The sequence below is a fragment of the Buteo buteo genome, chromosome 2 (genome assembly GCF_964188355.1).
Source record: "Buteo buteo chromosome 2, bButBut1.hap1.1, whole genome shotgun sequence".
Classification (NCBI taxonomy): domain Eukaryota; kingdom Metazoa; phylum Chordata; class Aves; order Accipitriformes; family Accipitridae; genus Buteo; species Buteo buteo.
Window position 1 is genome coordinate 37,539,439 of NC_134172.1, and position 21,788 is coordinate 37,561,226.

Here is a 21,788-nt window from a genome sequence, read left to right on the forward strand (position 1 = left end):
GTGGACTAGGTGATCTTTAAAAGTCCCTTCCGACCTAAACCATTCTTTGATTCTATGAAAACCGTTTCACAGGGACCCACTGCATTTTCACTGGCTTAAGGTTCCCAGGCACTATTGCCCCTTGGGGCACCGTTCAAGATATTTTGCATAATAAGAAGGAGGACGGCACCCTAACAGGTGATTCCCACCTCCACAGGTAGGAAGGCTTCTCTGTCAGGGACTGGAAGGTAACATTAAACCTAACTCAGTGACCTCCCAGATTTCTTCCTGCTGTGAAAACAATGTCAAGAAAAATCTGTTGATGAACTTTGCTGAATGTATTTCCCAACAACAGAGTCCTGACAGTATCAGGAATAATCAAGGATGCAATTCTGTTCCTGCATCCATGTCTGCTGGGTTCGTCCAGGTGCTCAATTTTGATTTTTTTTGTGTGGAGGCTGCTGATCTACTAGAAACTACATCAAAACAAGTTAATTCATTTCAGAGAGGACATTGAGGAGTCTGGTGATCAAGGAGCAATGGGTCCAGTGCTATGGTGCTGTCGTCTTCATTGGTTTCCATTACCATTTTCTGAAACCTACACTGTGAATGGTATCTTTTCTCTTGAAAGTAACATTTTTGCTATAGGAAGAGGGCCCACAAGGTGGCTCAGGTGGAAAAGAAATGCAGAGATTTGATCTCTGGCTAGCACATACAGGACAGTGTGATGGGAAAGTGCTGCTCTGGAACAGTTATTTGAGACTGTTCCAAAAGATCTGTTGATTTGAATTCAGCTGATGATGAAGAGGTGCAGAATATCAAATCATTGCCAATCAGTGCTGAGGGGAACCTCATCTCATACCCACTCGAGAGACCAAGGACTGAGACACAGTAGCCTGGACAGGCAATGAAAATTTTACCCTTGTGATCCAGATCTAAGGGCTCTGCCCTTCTGACTTGCCCATAAGTACCTTCTCCAAAAATTAAATGTACCCAAGTAAGACTGACAAGCAGACATCTTTCAGCATTTTCTTCTGAGTCAGTCAAGGAAGTTTCTTTGGAGCCAAGAGTTGCCTCTCTTGTTTGGCAAATCTTTTCCAAAGCCTGCAAAGTCATTTGTATTATTACAAGATATTTACAAACCGAGAAGTACAGAATCTGTGTGGCTAACAAATGGCTCATGGCAATAATTCATTATCCTGCAGTTTATAATGCCTGATTAGCCATGGGGTATTGTTTTTGCTCTCTGAGTGGATGATGAGAAATTTAACAGTTGAATGATGAATGGAGAACAATATGTAAGCCTATTGATATAAGTTCTAGGTAATGCAGGATTTCTAGGCATTCATTTATTTCTCTTTGAATCATTTGCATAGTCACACAAAACACAAGCAAAAGAAACCTATCTGTAGCCCACAATTAAATGCAAGTCAGTCCTAGAGATACATAGCAGTTTCTTCTCATCACAGTCTGAACTATCATCCCAACTAGTTTCTGTCCCAAATGTCAAATTCGGAAAATTACAGCAAAATTAGAAGAAAAATCATTTCTGCATCATCTCCATTGCAGTTTTCAAGGAGTAACAAGTAACCAATATAATATAAATGATACTAGAGATAGATGGCAGGGTTTGAATTGCCTGACTAGGGCAGATTAGGAGTACTGCGGTTATCTGATTGTTTTGCTTTGTTCTTGCATAAAGAGTTGCCCAATAGATTGCTATCCTCTTTGCTAAAAAGTGTCGGCTGAAAGGTCACCAGATGGATGCTTTGGTAAAGTGAGACTAGTCCTTATTTAGCAAAGATGGACACTTTTGTTCTCTGACTCACATGGTTCCAACTACAATATGCAAAGCCTTTCAGATGAAGCATCAGGGAGCCTCCTGTAACTTCCCTGAGACAAATGTAAATGGTCCAGGCAATAGCCTTTCTGTCTTAAATGCCTTGTTAAGTATCCGAGTAGACCTATTCAAAAGCATGCAGAAGAGAGTGCTGCCTGTCTTTTTATAGTTACCAGTGACAAATTTCTCCCGAAGAAGTAGAATAGCGATTCTTGCTGACATGGAATAACAGTTTCTCAAATCTACTGAAAAGAGAGTGACAGTACAGAAAGTCCCAAAGTTTAGAGAGAAATTTCCAGTGCTGTATGTTGGAAACAGAAGCCTTTAGGATATCAGTTTTGCTAAAAGGAAACAAGCATCTATGCCTGTTGTGCTTATCCTATTCAGCACTTATCACTGAAAAAGCCGACACCAGAACCAGGCAATTTTTTCACATCTGAAGTGCAGATGGTGGGAAGGATGCCTCGCTGGGATGCATCGTTGCCACAGGTACGTTCTCACACACCCATTCCTGCAGTGAGAATGGTTTCATAATCAACTGCCTTCATCAGCTTCTCTCAAAACACGAAGAACAGAGGCAGGTCAACAAAAGCTAGCACCCGGGACTGGGATTCCCCCCACTAACAAATGGACTTGCTCAGTGCTTTTAGGGATGCCTCCTTCAAAATCTCCTGAAGTCCTGGCCTTCAGCTCTCACGTTTGCACCAAGACATTTCTTATCAGTACATGAGGGAAGAGAGGTAAAAGATACAGGGCTTTGATCCCAAAATATTCCCACAGATACACCAAGACCCGAGAACCCAGCATATTTTCATCCTGGTAAGTCTTTAGTATCCCCCTTTGATGACTCTTCCCCTCCTCTTTAAACACTGAGGATGTTATTGAGGGGGTTCAGCAGCCTTTAAGCTGGCAGGAAGCCCGATTAAAGTCTTTTGACACCAAGCCTTCACCACCAAGGGTGGTGGTGGCCAAGGGCCGTGAAGCACTTCTGCTGGCCCCAGGACTGCTGCTGGGACACCCTCAGTCCTGCTCCTGCCCCTGCTCCCGCGGGGCTCCGCCAGCACCCCAGGAATGCCTCAGACCGTTGCTCTCCATAAGGTTATCCTCCTCCCCAACAGAAAACAAAATTATTCTGCTTCATGCTACCACTCATTACTTTGCATTACTCCTTTGCTTTAGGAGGTCGTTACTACCTCTTAATTTTATAACCATGCTGGTTAGCAAAGCTAGATGCAAAAACTGGTCACTTACATTATAAAACTGTAGTGATTTAGGAATTGCTTCAAACCAAAGTCCTATGCCAAATGCATTTAGATAAGATTAACTAGTTTTGCCTAACATTTTTTAGGCAGTGTTTCCATAATAGCAACAGTATGAGATACTGAGGATGCGGCGATCTGATGAATGACCAAAGTAAGGGTGACTTAGAAATTACCTTTTCCACGGATGAAAGAAATTAATCAAATTGGACTTATCTCAAAACCCAAGCTCCTATTAGATACATACAAAAGCAAGGCCCTCCATATGAAGACAGTAACTGTCCTCAACAGCCATGGAGTTTACCTGAATTGAATTTTGGGGGGAAAAGACTGTACAGAATATACATCTTTTTTAATTAAAATGATTCAAGTTAGGTCCAGGCACTCATGACCTCTGGTGGGAGCTTTCATCTCTGTGAAGACCGAAAACCTAGCTGGTGGAAACCCTCTCCTGAAATTGTTTTTCTCTGCCATAGTGCTATATCTTCATGGTTATATATTTTACCTGAGCCTGGTCCCCAGCCCTGCCACATCCCGATGATCCCAGCCCTGCAGGCTGGGGAAGGGCACCCACCATGCCAGGCCACACCAACAAGCGATGTCATGATGGCTGCTCACCTCTCTCTCTGAAGAGATGGGGGGCAGTGACACTCTACCAAAGCCACGTGAAAACTGAATTTCTACAGCTGATCTCAAAAAAGCAGCAGCAGATCGAAAGCCTGGGGGAAAGGAGCACCAGGGAGCTTTTCTCCAAACAAAGACAGTGGCGTGAGTTGGATGCAGGGTGTCCACCACTGTTTTTTGTGCTGGAGCTGTGGAAAGGAACTGGCCTCATCCCTCTGCGGGAGGAAGGTCCCTGCCAGGGAAGGGAAGCCAGTGACACCCCCAAGGAAACTGATAGCAGGCACAGTGATAACTCTCTAGAGCTGAAATTAGCTGTACGCATAAACTTTATGTGCCTTGTCTATGGGGTGGCCGATGGGGCATCCCAGGGAAGTGTACCCCAAGAGGGACACACGCAGTGATAACTCCATCGGATACTGCCCCAGCCTCCGGTAACCTGTGGCCCAGGCTGTCCGTGTCCCCAGCTGGTGGCCAAGCACCCAAAGAGTGGCTGGTCTGCCAGCAGCCAGAGGTCACTGGCCCCTGGGAAGGCTTTCAGACCTGTTAGTGTCTAAAAATACCAAATGTTATACCAAAAGGCAGATGTAAAAAGAAAACTATGTTTGATATAAGATGCTTAATTACAGACATTCATCAGTTACAAATCTTGTGGCAGCTGAGGACCTAACCCTCTGCATGCAGAAGGGGCAGGTTCGGTCTTAAAATATTTACAAATTTTCCAGGCCATGATTAAAAGCTCTAAGTGCTACACCTGAGGCATAAACAAACTGAATCATATGTCACATCTCCTGAAATTTAACCATCATTTCCAGTTAACTGATCACTGACTGAAGTCTCAGGATATTCTGGGCATATTTTCTCCCCACTTTACAGAATTATGCATTTTTTACTTTTTTTGCATCGTTTTAGAGTGGCTTTTCATGTTTTCATGCAAGCTTTGTTCAGACAGTCTGTAGATTTAAGACATGGGTTTTGCTCAGAAAGATGTGCTCTGAGCTCTTCAGTGAGTGCCAGGCAGTTTGGCCTGATGGGCGCATTCCCAGAACACATGAGGAAAGGGTTAATACAGAGCCATTTGCCAACCTGGAACACAGGAAATGATGGATCAGTGTCCTAAATCAGCATGCATGATAGCAATCACATAAACAATGTATGAGTGGGATGATGGATTATACCATTTACAGTATGTGAAAGCTTGCTTAATTTCTTTTCTTCCCCAAAACTGAGGGTTAGCAGTAAAATGGACATAAGTTAAAGCATTGCATTAGCTTTTCTTAAGGAGAGTATTAAAATCTTGAATACAAAGTGTTGTAGGTAGTACAGACACCAGTAAGTGTTTTTCAGCTAAGAAATTGTAAGGAAAAGAAAGGAGCATAGTTAGTTAATGTTTCTTCTGGGAAATTCTTCCTTTTTGTTAAATATCACCATTTATTAATCATATCTAGGCAATTCCTAGCTTAATGGTACATTCAAAGTAGATTATTTGAAACTTAATTTGGAATTCACTCAAATTCAGTTCTCTTATACCATAGAAAAGTCTTCAGTCTTTGAAAGGCTGATCTTTAGATTAAATGCTTTCCTCTCTGGAGGAAAACCACTAGCTTACATCTGTGAGAATGCAGTTGAAGTACTGGCACTGCAAAAGGATTTCTCAGATTTTTTTTTCCCCCATATTTCTAGAGTTTCCTTGGAAAATATGCTGTCTGACCTCCTGAGGGAGCAAAGCATCTTCTCCACAAATTGCGTTGGAGAGCTTGGAAGGAAAGCAGCCATTTGCTTCCGCGTTGTGCTCTGTGGGTTGCTAATTTGAGTTTCTGTAAAATGGAACCAGCTTCAAGTGCCTCAAAGGATTCCTATCAAGTGCTGACATTTCCAGATAAGGAGAACATTAGCTCCTACATTGTCTTTCTCTGCAGCTTCAGCAGGCTGGTTCCTAGCCCTCTTGCTTTACAATACTGCTGTATATTTACTCTAGCTTTTGTTTTTAATGCCAAGTGTCTAGAATTACTGGGAAGATTTCTACGCTGTAGGGAAGAACATGGTTTTTCATGAGATGGAAGCAGCCTAGCAGAAGAAATGAAAAAGTGTAATTTTTATAGGTCTTGAGGTGAGGAATAGCAAGTGTTATGAGCGTAATTTAATGGGGCAAAGTCCCCTCAGGTATTTGAAAGCCTCAAGAGGCTATTGAAAGAAGGAAATTAATTCAAGAATGTCTTGCCCGTCAGGTTATTGATATTAGGAGTGGGTTTTGCTAAGGGCTGCTGTGTAGGAGGGAGAAGTCTGGTGTCCACAGATATGTGAAGTGGGCACGGCTGAGTGGTTGGCATCCAGTACCCTTGTTTGCTGCTGGATCCTGATGAATATCATGGCCTTCAACGCTACTTCAGTACTGAAGGTCAGGTCTGGTCCTCGTCCCACTGATGCTCCTGCCCCACTGATGCTCCTGCCTAGCTGGACCTGGGCACTGTTCCTGCCTGGTCCATATGCCCCAGCTCCCCAGCCTGCAGGACAAGTGGGGATGCACAGAAATAGCACGAATACCACAAGTTTCATGTTTTTCATCATGGCTTGCTGAAGGACCTCAGACAGCTTCTGCAAGTGCTGGTGGATGGAGTCAGCGTAAGGGCTGACAAGGCCATCCTGGCCTCACGTTGTTCTTCCCCGAGAGGCTCTGCTGGGGCCATTCAGAGAGAGAAACGTGCCCAGAGTCCTGCAGCACTTCACCATCAGTAATAAAGTCACGCCTGCAATTAAGTTCCCTTGCTGCGACAAAAAAAGCAGTCCCAAAGCACCCTATCAAGTGCCTTCTCTCAATTAACTTGAGAAGAAGTGACATTTCATCACTTGTGTAATGAGCTTAATAACATCTGATGTTCACTTAATACTGTTATTGGTGGCTGACCATGAAATAAAGCCAGGTTGATAGGGATTAGTGGCTTTAATGCCAAGGATAACTGGTTTGGAAGATGGTCACTTCAATTTTTCACTGAGTTCATTATTATTGCTATTATCTGTACTGCTGGTGTTATTTCTATAGCAGCATTAGGAAGGCTTCATTACTTACCACTATACAAGTACATGCCAAAAAAGTGACCATTGCCACAGGCAGTTTGTGCCCTGCAGGGGAACACACAGTACTGGCCTGCTGGCATTGCCGCTGCAGGACTATGGTACTGCCTGTGAGCCCTCTAGAGTTGTTGTTGTTGTCATTTGCCAGCAGGGACTGGATTTTTCTCTGTTCAACAGATACCCAGCAATGAAAGAACTGAAAAATGAACGACACAAGAAGTTACAGAGCAGATTAATAGAATTAACGGTAACAACTATCCAGTCCTGGGAATCGTCTTCAGAGGTTTAAGCTTCAGCTGACCTCCTTTTTTCAAACAGTTTATTCTGTTCATCAGTCTTTATTATTATTTTAAGGCAAAAAAATAAACAAACCCTCCCCAAAGTAGGATTCTGTTATTACATCTATTTAGAGCTTTTGAGGATGAAACATTTATCTCATTTTCTGGTTCAGTTTTGAAAATACACTGGCCACTGTTTGCTGTTGTTCCTCCCCTGCTCTTGTTAGGATGACAGTCAGCTCCGAACAGGATGCTGCGCATTGGCAGCACTGGGGCAGAATTAGTTTTTGAAGGTGCACAGTGTTTGGACTTGTGAGCAAGGGCCTTGATATGGTAAAATCGTTCACTCACTTCTCGTTTGAGCTGCCTCGGAAGCAAAAGCGATTCGAAAGGCGGTTTGCTTCTGCACTGGGATCAGTTTCGTCGACTGTTTGACTGGCATTGCACACGAACACTGGTTTTCCAGGGTTGGCCTTCATACCTCATACAAAACCAACCGTCAAGCTGCCACAGCGTCATTTATTGCAGAGTATTGCTGCACAACCTTCACTAATGAACAGAAGCAGCCGGATTTCTCCTAGCACCAAGGAAATTTTTCTCTATGTCCGATGTCTTTCACTTCTCCTGCTCTTAGTTATAAATATTCTAGTGCATGAGCTCAGATGAATAATGCTTATACTACAAATAACTAAAGCTGAGGAGCTCTGTATTTAAAGGTGAAGAATTGTTTATTTTGGAATACAAAGTGGGTTTTTTTTTCTTTTTTTGTTTAGCAGCTTTCAAAAGTGAACAAAGCCTTCTATGAAAGAATTGAAATGATAGGGTTGTGGTTTTATTTTTAAACCTAGAAACTCAGGTACAGATTTCTATCCAGCTTAGGTTTTAAGGCAATTTTCAATAATTAAAAAAAAAAAAAGAAAAAAAAATGAGGGGGGCAAGGAGCCCTGTAACTATGAACATGAATATATATCATGTCAGCAAAACCTTTCTAATTGATTATTCTGTTTTCAAGCGGCCTCATCTATGCTGTTTTTTTTTGTCTTCTGTGCAACTCTGCCATTAAGAAACTTCTATGATTGCGCAGTTCAAATCTACACAGGGAATCCGAGATTTTATTGTTCCTCTTTTGTGAGGCTGCGGTTAGTAATGACTTAAGTAATGCTTCATAATCCATTTGTTGTCTAGTATCTCCTTGAGGAAGACAGACAAGTTTGAGTCTTCTCTTTACAAAATAACTCATCAATACATTTCTTCTTGGCAGAGCTGTACTAATTTAAACCTAAGAATAAGGAATTAAACAAACACAGGGAGGACTGTTTTTGAGTAACTGAAGACTTGCAATACATTGCAGATATCTTTTTGTTTTGAAAGTGCCGAAGTGAAAATAGAAGCTGGATTTTGGTTTTGTTCTCCCATAAAATAATTCTGAGAAGCAATGCTAAGAAAATTATGAGATGAACCAGGATAAACATCTCTGGCATATCGAGGGATTTATTCATTCGGGACAATATGGCAGAGAAACCCACAAACTGACAGGATTATGGGTGCAGATCTTGCCCAAAGCCATGCTCAGGATTGCCTTATTACTGCAGCTATTCAGCAGAGAGCCTTTCCAACCTGCCTTTTAAATTTGCCCCTGCCAAACCGCTGCAGGCCAAAACCAGTCATTTTGCATTTGGCTGCTACCTGTTACCATTCCTTTCTTTTCCAGCTAGTAAGCACCTTAACCCCTGTGGTGCCTGCTCTATTTTTTCCTTTGATGTTCACATTAAAATGGGTCACGTTTGAAACTTCTGCATTGTTGAATGGGGACCATGACTGTTGAAAAGCAAAAAAACCTTTAACAACTTTAAACAGGCTACAACATTAACAGCTGCATCTTTGCTTGCAATGTTTAACAAGATGCACATCACTAGTTTTGCAGTTCCTCGTGCAAATTCAAATGCCTTCAAAGATGCCTTTTTCCTAGGCATAGACATTGCCCAGTCACCAGCTCCAAAAACCAATAGCTAGTTCCTGTAGGCATGTTGCACATCAGTGCTTCAGCAAAGCGAGAGGAGCAGTACCTTCAAAAGGGAGGCCCACTGCAGGAATAGGTCTGGCACTCCAGTAAAGAGCAGGAATAAAAACATCAAACAAGTTCTATCAAGAGAAGGCTGGATCATGTTAATTATGAGCCTACATAAACGTTTAAGATTATGCATGACTGTCAACACACAATGGACTGTCCATGTCGTCAGCGGAAGGCTTGGACACAGATCAAGTGTAGAAACTCGCTTGCATTTTCAGCTTGTGCAATAACTTATTTGTTCATTTTAAGTCAATACAAACCATCTCCGGCCTTCCTTAGGTTTGTCGGTCCCTAAATGACCTTCCTCACTCTTTGAGTACTCCTCTATAATACTGTGGGGATCGTCATTGTAATGGCTTTGAAAGAAATCCCAACAAGTCCAAAGACGACTCCGCTTGAAGTGCCATGGGCAATAAATGTGCTACCAACGCATCCTGTCACTGGCAGCCTTGTCTCCTAAAGACCTGCTCCGGAGCTGCAGCCCAGCTCACTGTCTACACCGTGTCCCCCCTGCAAAAAAGGTAGGTTTTGCTGTCTGAGAGGGAACAGGTAGGCATGTAATCTAGGTCCAGATCTTGCTCCACCGCACTTGTGTTAAACACTCTAGAGAGTATATTTGCAACACTAAATCTCTCTTTGTTTATATTCAACCTGCTGATCAGGTATGTGTCAATTTAAGAAGTAGTATTTCCCAGTTCATTTGGGTGAGCACGAAGAATGAGTTACACTAGGCTCCAGATAACGTTGGTTCATGAATAGGCATGAAACTTTTTGCACCTATGAATTAAAGCCAAAGCTGCTTTTCTGTTTGAATATATCACCACTTTGTTCCTGTTACCACCTAAACCACCGGGCTCCAATTTTGACAGTTTTCTCACAAAGAACTGCCCAGCACCTTTGGCTGGGATGCGTATTGTGCTTTCCACCATCACTTGCCTTAATAGTGTCTTTGTTAATAAATGCCTTCAGCTCCTCACACTCTTTATTAACAGCTGAATCCCACAAATACTTGGCATCTTCACAGTCTTGCTTGGCAATTGATGATTCAAACAGCCACGTCAGACACAAACTTCCTCACATACTCCTCTGTTCTCAGAGGCTTTGCACCGCCTCCCTGCATGCCAGATCCCCAACCATCACACCTCCCTGCCTCCACACCACCCTGGCTTCTCACCCACTTGTTTTGCTTGAACAAAACCCTAATACCCTTTACTTTTTATCTAGCAGTTATTTCCAAAGCTGCTCAGAGCCTCTACTCATCTCCTGTTGTCACCCAGTTCTATCATTTAGGATACTCATCCAACAGTGTCATAGCCCCTCACCCTGACAAAAGCTACTAGACTGGGCCACACAGACATACAGATACACTCTCCAAAACCAGTTATGTTGGATGCATCACAGCCTAATTATATCTCCTGAAGTCTGGTACTCGAAGCACTGGAAAATGTTTAGCTGCATACCTTTCTCCACAGCACATCCTTTATGTGTCTGTTCTTATATATTTAACTTTTACTCCATATTTGTTGAAAATGTTTCATAATTTAAAAAAAAAGACTCCAGTGACTAGAAGGCAAATCCACTCTTTTTGGGTTTCCCCACTTATGCAGTAGTTCACAGTACTAAACTTACTTACTTCCCAACTACTTTACTCTTTCTAAGCAGTGAAAGTCATGAAGTTTCCCTATGCTTGTGAAAACATCCCTCAATCCTTCCTCAGGTATTTTTGTCCCTTTTCCTCGAGGGAATACACTGTCCTGGACCAGATGGATCTTTTGCTGCAAGTGCTCATTGCTCACAAGGAATTCCCCAAGCTGGCAGCACTGCCATCCTCTGCCCAGTGTTACACACAGGTATCCCCTCCTCCCCTGCATGCAACCACTCCATTGTGACATGTGGTATAATCAAATCTTACTTATAAAAGCGTATGTATTAAGTGTCTGCAGTGAAACAGTTTTTGTCTATGCAAAGTCTATGTTCTAAAGATCCTTTCTGTATACCATGCACTTGAAAAAACTTTATAAACATCAAAATCTAAAGCCATACTTTTCACATACATATATAAACGTGTTTATGTGCATATATTTAGATAATCATATAACATTTAACACTTCCCCCCCAAAAAAAAGTTTCTGAAGCAGAATAAATAGCATCGATTTGCCAAAGTATGATACAACAGCAACTCCTCTCACAAATGCTTTTTATTCTTAGTGCAGGGAAATAATTTCAGTCTGGAGACTACAAAATCCATCTGAAGTCCAAAGTATTTGATTAGGTTTCTTTTCACATTTGATAACTTTGAATGTGACTAAGTGACAACATTTTGATGAAAGCTTTACATAGCTTGCAATACCCTTACTGCTTATTGTCCTACACACTAAAACAGTGACTGACACCAGCATGTTTGCCTTCATATATCAGAATTGAACTTAATGTGGTTATATGAAGCTTAGCATTTTAACATTACCCTAAAAATAAGCTGCTGATTTTAACATTTAAGTAAAATATGTCAAAGCATCAATACCAAGATCAATATGGGTCTGCAATACAAGCTTTCCATGCTTTCACTAGCCTTCATGCTGCAGCTGACTGTACACAGCAAGTGGTCCATATAATGCTGAAGAGTATCTCAGCAACAAATGCTACAAGCCTAGGCTCTGAGCTACATTGCCCATGCCCTTGCTTCATTTACATGCACCCAGTAAGGTTTGCCTTTATGTCTTCCCATTTGTTTGCTTGATCCCAATTACAACTGAATTTCACACCAAAATTTAAACAATATGGTTCAGACAAGTGAACCATATTGAACAACAATGTAATCCAGAAGTGGATGCTTAACCTTAAGCCAAGAACATACAATTTGAATAATGAAATCTTTTAAAGACAGGATTAAATTTTCATTGTATTTTTATTCTTGATGCTTAATCAAACCCACATGGAAAGCATTGTGCTTAATGAAAACTACAAAATTAGTATTTCAACAGACCAGCCTATACATAAACCCACAACTGAGCCCAAGTTGAACAGGTTATTTTAAAATATTTTTGAAAAAGCCTTTTATGAGAGAATTAGGCTGCTTTCTCTTCTCTTCCAGGAGTGATCCATGGTGAGGGCAGCTCTCCTTGACCACCGAGCTTTGTCTCCATGTGCTATTCCCTGCTTTTCAGTTCTGCTCAGATTTGGCTGGCTGAGAACACATCAGGTTGGAAATCAAAGTTGCCATCATCCATGTATTTCTTCAGTCACTTAAGATGCTATTGTCTGAAATTTTCACCTTGGAGGACTTGTGAGCCTTCCCTCCTTCTTTAGGACTTTATTGATATTGACTGTTTACTGTGCAAGGGTTAAGCACAGCTCCCCTTTCTTGGCAGTGCTCTGTAGCATCTCCTCTCTATCTCTGAAGTATATAGTTAATTATAGTTTGTTTGCCAACAACGATTTGAGTACTGTGTGTCCTCATTGGTTTAGCTTAGTTAGCCATATTTGAAATAATGGATTTATATGGTATGATAAAAGCCCAAATAATCCAGAATTTGAAGTCCACTTTTATTTTCAAATTAATGCACGGCATATATTAAAAGGCCACATTGCATAGCTATAGTATTTTATGAACATTATGTTTCAGGTGCTTACGAAAGTGTCTCAAGAGGCACAGGCTCCTTTCACACGGTGTAATTATACATAAAGCTCTGGAACTGGTTTGGTCAATGTACAGTCTGGCAGCTTAAGATCTCAGAAAGTGCTTACCAAATAGCGATCACATGGACATCAAAGTTCACAGCAGAACCGAAATCTTGCTCCTCTGGCAACTTGCATGACCTCTTCCACCCACCACCCTCTGCCTTTTCCTCTCCCCCTTTCTGCTTCTCTCCCCAGCTCTATCTATGTCTCCTTCTTCCTCCTGGTCCCTCAAGCCACACCTGCAGGAGAGTGCAGCGTGTTACACAGCAGCAAAGCAAATACTCTCCAGCATGTTTGCTCTTCAAGGCAAGGACTCTAAGAGTTTACCTTTAACAACTAGCATGAAATGCACCTTTTCTCCAAGGCTTGCTCCACACTATCAGTTTCTTGCCTTAATGGCTACGTGGGGAATATAGCGACACAACTCCCAGAAGACTAAACATGACTGACCTTGGAAAGGAGTCAGCGCAGCCAAGCAGATACTCCTTACCATTATTAGGAGTCTTCATGCCTGCCTGATGCTACTTGGCAAGAAGAAAACACCAACAACTCATTTCACCTTCAACTGCGGCAAATCCTCACCTCATCAACACTTCTGCCCTGGTAAGGTCCTTCTCTCCTATAGGGAAGTGTGATTTGCCATGCCCTGCCACGACTCTCCCCACCTCAGCACAGCTGATTTCCCCTGGTGAAGGGGCAAGAGGGCAAGGAGCAAGTCTCACCTGCGCTGGTGTGGTTTGTCTAAGAACTGCAGTCACACTAGGAATATTTTGCCAGTCTATGCACTGGGAAAGTCTTAAGCAAAAGAAATCTATGAGCTTCAGTTGCTTCCCCTCTCAGGCCCAGCCATGACTGAAGAGCAAAACCCACTACTTGTAAGAGATTGCCAGTCACCCAGGAAAGCGAGAATTCCTCTGCATTAAACACAGATTTAACCCTGTACTTGACTACTTATGAAGGTTAAAGCAAGAACATACCTCTTCCAATGGGATTCAACTTTTGTTTTATACACTCAAGCCTCAGCTCAAGCTAATTAACACAAGTCATAAGCTGATCACTATGTGCTTTACATTACATTTATTCAGAGTAATATTGATCTTCTGTAACCCTTCTCCCCCTCTGCTTTATAAATGAAAGGATTATTCATGTAACAATAAGCATCAATGGAAGAACCTGGGATGGGGAGAAGACAGCAGGAAAGGTAAAATCGTTTTCTGGGTATAAAGTTAGGAAAAGAATCAAACAGAATTGTTGAGGTTGGAAGGGATCTCCAGAGGTCATCTGGTCCAATCCCCCTGCTCAAGCAGGGCCACCTAGAGCCAGTTGCCCATCCAGATGTTTTTTTAATATCTCCAAGGATGGAGAGTCCACAACCTCCCTGGATAACCTGAACCAGTACTTGGTCACTCTCGGAGTACGTGTTTCCTGATGTTCAGACAGAGCCTCCTATGTTTCAGTTCATGAACAAAGAAACTGAAGGAGAGCTGACTGCTGCCTCTACGTACATTTCCCTAACCTAAGACCATCCTTTCCCTGCCTCTTCCAAGGAAGCAGCACCTGAGGGAACTGTTATAGACAGTGACAATTTTGGGACATACTAATGGGAGCTGGGGCTCAGTACAGCAAAAGCAACAGCACTCACCGAGACCGAGCTTACTGCCTATGTATGAATTTAGACACCTCTGAAGTCACTCAGCTGTCAAAATGCAGAGTATTAAACACCTTTGGCTTGCCTAAATAGGACTACTCACGCAACTTAAATACGCTGTTGCTCATCATTTTGAGTCTCTTGTACCATTAACAATGTTCCCACAACTAGTGCTCCCGCAAGTTACTACAAAACACATTTAAGGATTTTACTGCACAAGGGCATCAACATTCAGTATTGAGACTTACTTCTATTAAAAGCAGCAATACATCCTCTTACTACAGCTGAAAAACATTCACAGGAGCTCTGCAAGAGACCAAGTGTTGGTGCACGAATGTAGTTTCCAAAACTCAAGCAGTGAGAACCATCAGACAGGGTAAAAACTGCCATTACACAAAAAGGCAGTATTGCCTCACAGCCCAACTGAACTCAAAACAAAGAGGCAATCATTCATCAATAGTCTAATGCTGTTTTTTTTCATAGAGCTCAGGACTTTGTATGCTCATTTCAGAAAGCTTATAATTCAGCAAGTAATTACTGTTGTGTTGGCTGTACAAAGCCAAGTTTCAGTTCCCTTGTTCTGCAGTTAATTAGGATGAGGTTTCAGTATAACACCTCTAATATCTTAAATATAGGTTCAACTGCGCCGAGCTATTTCCAATAGCATTAGCACCAGTATTCTGAAAAACAAAACCTGGTCATAGCAAAGCTTATTGCTAGGACACAGTAAGCACAACTGACACATGGTTGAGTTCCTAGCCCGTCTGTTACACAAAGCAAGAAGCTAGCCTTATTTCAATGGCATTTGCCAAGCTTTTGTAACTTCCCCTTCCCTCCCAGAATAAAATAAAAAATAACTTAGGATTGCTTAGCAGTTCCAGTTTCCACTCACTCTTCGCTCAATGCCTGGTTCTACCAGGATGAGGTTCAATTCCTCCAGCTCAAACTAGAAGGCAAATCCTTCACCGCGCTGTGCCATTGACCTACCTCAACTGCTGCAATTCTAGTTCCCATTCCGCAGCTGACAGGCAAACACAGCCTTGTGTTGGTAACTTCAGTATCCTGCAAAATATTTCTATTCTCTAAATCTTGGCACAGCAGGGAAGACCATTGCTACCACCAAAAGCCCAACAAAAGAGACTCCAAAACCCGCTGCTCTGGGTGGGCTTTCAGGGCACTTCAGACTACATAGATTCTGAGAAGTTTCTTGAACAGGCAGCAGATAAATATAAATATTCCAGCATTTTTTGGAGTCAGCTCATGACTTCCAATACTTTATTTGTATTTCATTGGACTCTATGGTCTATTTATAAATTGTTTATTGTACAGTTGCTAGAAGTCAGCAAGTCTCCTTCTGTTTCTAGAAAACAGTACAAGTTAGTTCTATGAAAACACACAGGAAAAAACCCGTTGTTTTTGTCTTTGAACAGCATTTTTAGATTACAGGTACAAGAATTAGATTTTTGCTTAAAACTTCACCAGCTCAAAATCACATCTCTGGAAGCTAAAGTAAGCACATTCCTCAACTCTATCAGGTCCAGCGGCATCCTGAGACTAACCAGCTACAGGCTGGGCAGCTTGCCTTTACTCTCTATTCCCTGTGCTCTTCATTATTCTCCCATCACAAAGCAAACTGAAGTGGTTGCCATTTAACATGCACACTGCCTCATTGTCACTCCCAGCAGTGCAAGGCATAACTAAATCTTAGGAGTGTATGGAGATCCTGACCTGGAAAAGCCAAACATGCATGCAGTAACAGCTTTTGTGCTTCTAAAATGCCTCTCTTCGAATTCTGAAGTCAAACTTCAGCACCTCTGTACGGAGGTCAGGCATGTACGTACAGCTGGATCAATACACACAGGGAGTCTGGGCCACAGTCAGATGCATTCAGCCTCAACTTTCAAGTATTTGACAGCAAACTCCTTTCCTGTTCTCCAGCTTGCAGAACAATAAATAGGTGGGTATCATTTCCTTTGCCTCTGCCCCTTCAAATAACAGACCGGTACCATTTTGGAAATTCATGTAATTTACTCAGCGCACTCATTTGCCACTCTTTCAATGAGGAAAGGACCGTAATTGGAATAGACACTCTAAAGTGTCAAAAAGCACCAATAAAATAAAGCAGTTTAGAGTACGTCTCCAGTGATGTAATGCCTAACAGAGAAGCAGAAGATGCCAAGAAGTCACTGGAAAATAAGTTGTATCAATGCAGTTATACAGCTTGGCATTCAGACTTTATTTTAAACAGTATCACCAGTTCTTTTTCTGTTTCCAATTCCTGCATCACCTTAATCAAGCACTACTCTTAAAAGGTTAATCAAAACTCTTCAACTCCCATTCAAGGCACCAAGCAGCACTACACACCTCAAGCTTGCTTTCAGAAGACTTGCACTGCAAGGAAGTGAGAAAGTTCAAATGCCAGGGGACTATCAGATCACATACATTTCAGTGCAAGAATAAAGAACAAAATCGAAAGCACTGAGCTCTTTTCTAGGCCCACCTGAAGGCCACATGATTTCCTGTATCAAAGCAGACGTGTCACCAAAAGGTCACTATTCAAGTATTACTTGTAGGACAGGAGGTACAACATGCTGCAGACACGTGGCAATGAAAAGTGAGGGCTACCAGGAGGCCAAGCATTACTCACCTTGCCTTCACAGCTGGCCAGCTTGACCACCGGGGAACTAAAGGAGGCTGAAAATTGGCTCCAGCTGAAACACATTGAGAGAAAGTGGAGGAACTCTTCATTCCCAACACAGCTAGACTCAGGTTTGCTATTTGCTATCACATCCAGGCCAGTGCAAGAGACTTCAGGATCCCACCCCCCTATTCTGGGCTGAATTTATACTGACATAAGCTAAGATCTAAACATGTTATGCTCACCCCGAAAGAGTAAGCATATGCTCCAGTCTGTGGGTTTCCAGAACTGAAATAATCTAGATGGAGTTTTAACCACCAAATCTGAGTATCTAAGAAGCCTTCATAAGATCTACTGCCCCCCCCCCCTCCACAAAAGGCTATTTAGTACAAAAATTGGAAACTGCAATTTGCACTACATATCCTGCTAGGCAGGAACCACCCCTAAATTAAATACAGTGGGACTTTAGCCCTGACAGTACAAGGTGTTTCCCTGTAACTCCACTGATTAAACAGTTGCAGACACCAGACTTCTAAGTCCTTTTTAGCAGACATCACACTGCACAACATAAAGCAGCAGGCAATTGGCCAAAAATGGTTAGCAAAAAGGATTCCTTAAACCTCCAGCATCCAAATATAGCCCTAGCTGGTCACATGGGCTGCCATACAGTAAGTGCTCCTCACTTTACCTACCCTTTGATTAAACCGTTTGAGCTAAAAAGCATGTACTTAGAATAGCATTTCAGCTTCCAGCCCAATTCCATGAACTGTATAATCTTGCTGTACCTTCCACATTCAGATTGGCAGAAAGGAAAAGTTGATTTAGGTTTCTAGTGAGTCTAAAGGGGATCATTAACTACAAAAAGCTAACAGGAGACCTCTAACATATACATGTATACACACACACACGTATTTATGTGTATACATATAAAAGCAGTGTATCTGCCATACAATGCAGCTGCTGTGAAAGACTTGCTTGCTAACAAACTCTACAGCGCATACTGATTTTTAATTTTAAATAAATCGCCATACCTCACTCCACCTGACCTCTAACAGTTCCTGGTTTTCATGTTACTCTCATTATGTTGAAAGCTGATCAGCTGATTATGTCCACCTCACAAGAACTTGACAGCTTAGTTTACACATCATGAAACTCTGCAAAATTTCTGGAGAGAGCCGCACCGGCTATTGTACTGTTGCCAGACTCCAACTTAAACTGAAACAAGAAGTTGAGTTCAGCCCTTCCTTTCTCAGCCCTTAAAGCCACTGCCCATATTGAGTACGGTGCATGCGTCAAGTAAGGTTACATTATAAAACCTTGCAACTGCATTAATACAGGTGTTGCGTATCCTTCCAGAGCCTCCCCCCCGCACCAGTGAGGATGAAGCCTTGCAGTACTGGCTTACAACATACCTTGTCATTTTTGAAGATGCAGAGGCTTGAATCTAAGCCACAGCTACCACTCAACAGAAGTTGGGGGTTTGGGGTTCCTAAAGAGGAAAACAGCTCAATGCCACAAGGCGAGGCCTAAGCATTGAATTAGCACACTTACTGCACTGCGTTACCACAGGGCTCTATAGCACCGGTTTTTGCTAAGAGCACAAAGTCTTTTATCCAGCTCCAGTCCCCAGTTAAGCTACTATTCTCTTAGGCACTTAAACAAAGCACAATTAGGAGCAGCGTCGAGCACGTTCACATACCCACCACCAATTCAGCTGCACCGAGCACCAGTTAGTTTCGCATTTATGCCGACAGCCAGGCTGGCCTGACTGCACCGAAATAACCCTCGGGTACCCAGATGTGGCACTATTTTTACCCTGGAAAAGAGGAAAAAAAAAAAAAACAACAAACCAAAACCCCAAAACCCAACAACCCAACGAAACTTCAGAGCGGGAGGCCACGACAGCAAAGACTTTATTCCGAGGCTGCAGCGCAGGTTTCGGTGCCCGGCGGGGCCCGGGCTCGCCGTCCCGGCGGGGCAGCCCGCAGTGACGTGTCCACCTGAGGCTCCCGGGGCCGCCGCCGCCGCCGGAGACAAAGTTCTGTAGTGCACTGACTGCTATCGTACCCAGAGTCGGAGTGTCACAGAACTTTGCTTCCGGAGGCTCCAATCCTCCTCCGGTACCGGCACCGGGGCCGCCCGCCCGCCCAAGTTTCCCTGCCTGGGAAGGGAAGGGAAGGCGCAGACGGTTAGAGGTGGGGAAGGGAGCCCCCTCCTCCTCCCCCCCCCCCGCGGCTCGGCGGAAGACCGGCTGGCCGGGGAAGGGGTGGAAGGAGACGAAAACGTTTTTTTAAATAATCCACACACACACCCCCCAAACCAGCCCCCGGAGCTAACGGGGGGCCCCGCGCAAGTGGCGGCCAAGCGGCTGCCCGGAGCGCTGCCGATGCAAACCGGCGGCAGCTGCCGGCTCCCGCTGACAGCCCCCCCGCCGCGGCCCTGAGGCGGCCCCGGCCCCGGCCGGCATCCCCCCCGCCGCCCCGCAGCCCCTCGCGGAAGGCGCCCGAGCGGCCGCCCCCCCCCCGCCCCGCCGAGCCCTTCCCCTCGGCCCCCGCCACCGAGCGCAACAGGTCCGCCCCGGGCCGCCCGCACCCCCCGGCGCCCCCCGCGGCGGCGGCGGCCTCGTCTGGTCTGGCCGCGTCCCGTCGGGCGGCGGCGGCCGGTTGCGCCCGCCCCGCCGCGCCGCGCGCCGCGCCGCTCCATCTTGACTTTTGCCGACGTGGAAATTTTGGGTTCGGGGACGAGCCGCGCTCTTATTGGCCGGCGGCGGGCGGGGTCGGAGGTCACGGCTGCTGTCGCCGCTCCGCGCCAAGCCGCCTTGCAGGCGGCCCCGCCCCGCCGCCCGCCACGCCCACCCGCCCCCAAGGGGCGGGGCCGGGCCGCGCCGCGCCGCGGGGCCCCGGTGGCCGTTGGCGGCGGCCGTTGGCGGCGGCGGCGGGGGGAGGGGGGCGCTGAGGGGGCAGAGCGGCCGGCGCGGGCGCGGGGGAGGGGGCGGCGGCGCCCCGGCGACTCCTCGCCCCCCCCCCCCCCCGGCTCGCCTCGCCTCGGCCTCAGGCAGGCGCCGCCCGCCGCGCCGCCGAGGGGAGGGAGGGAGGGGCCCGCGGGCCCGCTGGGGGTGTGGACGCGGCGCCGGTTCTCGGTGCGCCTCGCCGCTTGCGGCTCCGCGGCGTTACCGCCCCGGCCGGCTCGCAGCCTCGGGCGGGGAGGGCGAAGCCGCGCTGCCGCGGCGGCGGAGGCGCGTAGGCCGGGTCCTGCCCTCGCCCGGAGGTGCTGAGCCCCGTCCTCGGCGGCACCTGCGAGCCCGCGGCTGCCGGCACGCCGCCCGGAGCCCCCGCGGAGGAGGAACTGGGTGTAACGTGGCGGTGGAGCCGCTGGCCCCGGGCGCTGCCGGAGCTGCGGGGAGCGAGCCCTGCCTGCTGGGGTGCGCCGCTCCCAAAACCCCTTCGGGGGCCCGGTGTGCCCCCGAGGCAACGCCCTGGGTCGGGGCAGGTGTCCGCAGGAGAAAATCTCGGGTGGGTTTCTGGTTGCCACGTGGAATTTGAAGGACTCGGGAAAGAATGGGACGACTTGTACTGAAAAGTGCGTTCTCGCGCCCTGTGGGAAAAGCCAAGGGGGACCTGTTGTGCGAGGCGGGGGTTCTCTGCTCTCCTCTGGAGAAGGTGCCGAGACTTTGCTCGCTCTGTGTGGATCTCGGAGTAGTATGCTGTAGTGCAAAATGGGCTAAATAAAGATTTGAAAATAGTAATTCCAGCAGTTGTTTTTCTCTCTTGCGCGGAATTAAAGCCATTAAACCTATCTCGCTGATCGGCTTGTTCGCCAGGCTCAGCGCAACCTGCTATCGCAGTTAACAGTTTGGAGGACTGGTCGAGGGTTACGTCTGGGGTCACGTAGGCCGCAGCTGCGAAGGTGAGGCACCCAGTAGTCCCCCGGGAACCACTCGCCCACACCAGCTGGACCCAGGCCTGATGGCGTTCCTCACAGGAGGAGGCGTGCAGGCCCGGTCCTGCCGCGACGTCGGGCAGGGGAACTCCAGCGCACGCACGCCCACGGCCCTCGGCGTTGCAGGGTCGCGGCGATAGCTGTTAATCCAAACCTGTGGCTGTCGTTTCGGTACCTGAAAGGGAAATAAACTGAAAAAGGCTGTGAAATGTTTTCTCTTTTTTTAGTTTATATAGGCTGGGTTTTTTTATTTAAACCGTCTGACTTAAAAATGTAGTGTGTGGGGAAGGAGAACCTCAGGAGAATCTCTTACCTCTGAATACTTAAATTTTGTCTCCTTCAGCTCCTTTGTCTGCAGAACCTGAAATGGCAAGTCTCTCCTGAGCCTTTCCGTTCTGTTTATGAAGCACGTTCCTCCCTCCTTGTCTGCACCTTCACCGTGCAGTTCAGTCTTCAGCCCCGTTCATTCCGCTGCAGTTGCCCATGTGTAGTGTTATTTCCCATCTTCTCGTTCCCCCTCTATCCCTGCTCCCTCAGCACAGGCCACGGAGTTGGCCTCAGCTATGCTGTTGCCACTAGTCTGCGTGTACGGGAATATTGATTTTACAGTGTGTATGCTCTGAAAAAAAAATCAATATTTCAGTAGATTGAGCAGACCGTGCGGCAGTGTAATGGAGCCCAGCCTGCTAATGTAACATGCAGGGGTCCTCATTCGGAGATTGAGGTCAGTCAGAAAATGGAAATGTGTTTTCTTATTTTATTGTC

General features: G+C 45.4%; 1 long non-coding RNA gene across 1 annotated transcript; it reads right to left on the reverse strand.

Annotated features, from left to right (window-relative positions):
* Positions 1-11,307: 11,307 nt before the first annotated feature.
* On the reverse strand, positions 11,308-19,099 carry LOC142041819 (uncharacterized). The gene is made up of 3 exons (XR_012653568.1): positions 18,497-19,099; positions 17,094-17,157; positions 11,308-12,304 (listed from the first exon to the last, which is right to left on the reverse strand). It is a non-coding gene; the product is annotated as an uncharacterized LOC142041819 (long non-coding RNA).
* Positions 19,100-21,788: the final 2,689 nt, after the last annotated feature.